The 4573-nt window shown below is 42.2% G+C and overlaps 1 non-coding gene across 1 annotated transcript; it reads right to left on the bottom strand.

Annotated features, from left to right (window-relative positions):
• Positions 1-385: 385 nt before the first annotated feature.
• On the bottom strand, positions 386-494 carry LOC136490302 (small nucleolar RNA R71). Its single transcript, XR_010767592.1, has one exon. It is a non-coding gene; the product is annotated as a small nucleolar RNA R71 (small nucleolar RNA).
• Positions 495-4573: the final 4079 nt, after the last annotated feature.

A 4573-nucleotide genomic window follows, 5' to 3' on the forward strand; every position in this document is an offset into this window, starting at 1 on the left:
CACCAGAATTTGAAGACATGGCTAACAAGACTCTCCATGAATTCTCTGCTCCAACTACAGCCAACATTCGTACTGGTCCAACAGTTGATGTTGTAGATAATGGATTTGAGCTCAAGCCAGCTCACATCAATATGGTGCAAGCAAGCCAGTTTTGTGGAAAAGCACATGAAGATGCAAGTGCACACCCCCAACACTTCCTGGAGATCTGTAGCACTTTCATCATCAAAGGAGTGACCAAAGATGCCATACTACTTCACCTCTTCCCATTCTCACTCTTGGGAAAGGCAAAGCAATGGTTCTACGCTAACTAAGATAGAAACACTACATGGGATAACTGCTCCACTGCCTTCCTAGCTAGCCAAGTTCTTTCCCATGGGCAAGTCCAATGCTCTACGTGGGAGAATTTCAAGTTTTCAACAGCAACATGATGAATCTGTCCCTGAGGCATGGGAATGCTTTCAAGACTACATTGCAGAATGTCCTCAACATGGGATGGAGAATTGGCTACTCATGCAGACTTTCTACCATGCGTTGACCCATAGTACCCGTGAGACTATGGATGCTGTTGCTGGAGATGCATTCCTGTCACTCACCATACCAGCTGCAACAGCTCTTGTGGAGAAGATGGCCTCCAACCAAGGTTGAAATGAAGAACATCTTCAGACCTGCAAGAGAGGTGGAGGTATGCATCAACTCAAAAAGGTAGACATGTTGTCTACCAAGATGGACCAGCTAATGAAGAAGCTCGAAGAACAAGCCAATGAGAAGCAAGAAGTCGTGCACATTCATGATTCCCTCATGACATGTGAAGAGTGTGGAAATACTGACATTTAGGGAACAACTGCCGTGAAATTCTTGAGGATGTGAACTTCGTCAACAACAACTACTTTCGTCCTCAATAGAATCGTGGATGGAATCAGCAACAGAGGCCAAACTACCAAGGTAATTACCAAGGTAACCCTCAAGGTAATAATTTCAATAATTTCCATCAACCACCCTTGAGAGAATTAATTTCTGGCCAAGCTAAAATTATGGAGGGTTTATCTAGAAAACTAGCTTCTAATGATAGAGTTTTAGAAAATATAAATAATAGAATGGATAACATTCCTGGGCAACCGACAAAGGGAACCAGCATAGCTTTAATAAAATGTTAGAATCACAAATAGCTCAACTAGCTGCTGTTGTTCCTCCAACCGACAAAGGTAAGATTCCAGGGCAACCGGAAGATCTAGAAACTACAAATCTTGTCGATATTCACAATGCAGCATACTACTGTATACAACCATCGACGGGAAGGTGGATAGATTATGTGGTAGAACCGCCCGAAATAACATGCTTTCAGAGGCGCTTGTCTTCCACTAGACACTAAGCACCTCGAAAGGGAGCTATATCGGACAGTTTCGTCGAGCACACCCCATGGAAGAACCCGAAAATCCACATTTTTCAACAAGATCATAAATGAGACAATAAAGCTTACAATATTTTAGCCATTTCTTACATCACTTTCCATGCAACATCAGAGTATAATATTAATTGTTTATAACAGCGAAATATAATCATGTTATCAGAGTTTCAGCGGAAATAAAATCATTTACGGACAAGTTAAACATTAAAATGATGGTCCGTTATATACATCGTAACAAGTTATAAGTTTTTCCATTTGTAAACATTTTGGGTGGAAATTTCAAATAAACTCTATGTCTGCAACATAAAGGAAATCCTCGCTGAGCCCACCAGGAGGTTTCCACACACAAGTGTTAGCTCCACATATTCCTACCACCTGCAACCGGGTAGAACAAACCCTGAGTACTCAATTGTACTCTACAAGACTTACCCGTCTGGAGAAAAGAAAAGACTCCAATGGTATGTAAGGCTATCTGGCTTGTGGGTTTATTGCATTTGCAGGGGCATTACTAAACGTGCGTCCTTATATTCAATTTTCTTAGCAGTCATCATTAGTTCATTAACTACCATTCTATGTAAGCACCTATGCTACCTTCAAGCAGGTGGTAAGCAACCAGAACATTTTTCCATCTTTTATATTCTAGTTCTTACTACGGTGCTAGATTGTAGACAAGTCGTACCGGATTACCCAGTGATTCGATAATCAATGTGCCAGCTGGGTACCCCAAAACACACGCCCTTCTTGTACCCTAGGCACAAGCAGGACCAACCCACCACTCTCCTGTCAAGGGGTCTAGGTCCCCGTCCAAACTTAGACTCCAAGCCCCCACACTTGAGTCCCGGACTCAATGTGGTGCTTAGACCTCCACCATTCCCGCCTCCAATCAGTCGGTCCAGAAAGAGCCAAAACCCACGACAAGAGAGCAACGAGCCTTCCCTGCTATTTACACCAAAATTTGGGAAGAAGAATGCAGGAACTCGAAGCTTCCAAGATTGCGTCAATCAAGGAATCAATTGCATAAGGATTGGTATCAGCTGATTCGGATGCGACACTAGAATCGGCTCTCTTCGAATGACGTCAGCAGATAACAACGATGAGGTACGGTTGGCATCAGGAAATACATATCGGGCTCTACAAAAAGGGAAAGATTAGGGTCCAAGTTATCTTAAGTTAGGAATGTTTTCTTTTATACCAAAGATTGTAATGAGTCATACTTGAGTAGGATTCATGTTTAGGCTCCGGGTATAAATATTGGACCCTGGCTATTGTAAAGGACATCCAATCAATCAAATACAATTTACTTTTTTCGGCTCCATGCCAACCCGTAGGAGTAGGAGTAGTGTAGATCTTGGCGAGTTCTTCAACAAGCAGGGCTACATCGGTCCAGCCGACCTTCGGCTTGTCTGTAAGTACCGTCATCGCTTATACTTCTGTTTGTATGGCTGCATCGGTTAAGTTCGACCTCCACTACGAACTCTTGTATAAGCTAGTTATTAACTCTTGTCTAGTTCAAGTATGGCTACATCGATCCGGTCGACCTCCACTGCTCGAATTAGATTAAGGTCAATTTATCGGCTCTACCTAAGGGTGGCGTCCTTCGGGTAGATTCATTAAGTTACCGATCTTGCTGATGTTCTTATTGTTGTTAGTTTGCAGCAACATAAATCTGCCCGGTCGAGATCGAATTAGATCGGCCTCATATCCTTTTAGTCCGTCGTTTGCTTTGTTACAACACGATGTTTCTTACTTTGAGCGACGGGTTATGTTTCATCGGCTATTTTTACTTCGATCTTGATCATGCATAGTACGCGGTTAAGGCATGTATGATCTCGAAGAGGTTTGCTGGTTAGTTAAATCTGGTCTATAGTTTGCTATTATGGATGTAACGATCCTGTCGATCCCCACTGATGGCACTGTAGATTGGAGGATGCTAGTTAGTAGATTTGTTCTCTATTAGGCATGACCTTAACTGTTTGCTATGCCTACATTGGCTAAATAGCCGATCGCCTATGCTTTAACGCCTATAGTGTGTTCTCATGATTCTGTTAAATGTGAATTGATCTGTGTCCTTTAAAGGTTTGATTTGTTGTCTTTATCACGGCTGCCATCGATACGGTCGAACCCCACTGTTAGAGATAGTAGGTTAAGTCTGATGAGTTCATAGGTTTGTCCATATGAAATAGTCGATTGTTCACACGCTGTAGTCTCATTTCACCCGAATCGGCTATTTCAGCCGATTCGCTCGAGCTTTCACACATATAGCGTGTCTTCTGGAAAGCCTATCGATGCATAGATGGTTTTATGGATTCTAAGGTTGTTTTAGTTTGTTATTATCATCATAGCTGCTATCAATCCGGTCAAACCTCACTGTTGATGGTAATAGATTAGATTCAGAGCGTTTGTAGGACCATTTGTATTAGACAGTCAATTTGGTCGCATGTTATATCCTTTCTTGTTAGATTCATCGGCTCAATGATTCGCATTGTTAATATCCACCTAGCTGATGATTTCACTTACATCTACGGCCATTGCACTTGTCAACATAACTCAATCGCGATCCATAAGCTTTACTATCTGTAACAGCCGATTTCTTCACGTGTCGGCTATTTAGTCGATTTTCCCATCTGGCTGCTCCCGAAGCGGCACACTTGGAACTGTATGGACAAAGACCGGCATGTTCCACCTTAAATTACTGATAAACTTTCTCTCCTTATCAATTGCAGGTTAAATTGACTAGCATGCCTCAGGAGAAATTCGCAGGATCCGTTAACCCTATGTTGAAGCCAAGCGGATCTCCAGGCTCATCCTAAGCAGATCCTTCCGGCTTGCCGTGTGTCGACATTTTGATGCCGACAGACGTTTTGGCACTCTCGGTGGGACCCCACAATCGTCATAGCGACTTACAACAACAATGACATCATTATGGTGCCTTATGAAGACCTACCCAATGAAGATAAAGATGTCATCAGCAAAGCTATAGAAGAATTTCAGAATAAGTGTTTGTTGTCCTAAACTAAGACACGTGATAATAAAGTTGTTCAGAAATATCCACTACCAAGAGTTCTGTTGCATGGGCAGACAAATGCAGATGAAGCTGAAGACAGGTGTTTCTTTGTAGAAGCTATAAACTAATCTGTTCATGATGCCATATTGAACCATAATATAGTT

Source organism: Miscanthus floridulus, chromosome 10, assembly GCF_019320115.1.
Source record: "Miscanthus floridulus cultivar M001 chromosome 10, ASM1932011v1, whole genome shotgun sequence".
In the NCBI taxonomy this organism is placed as follows: Eukaryota; Viridiplantae; Streptophyta; class Magnoliopsida; order Poales; family Poaceae; genus Miscanthus; species Miscanthus floridulus.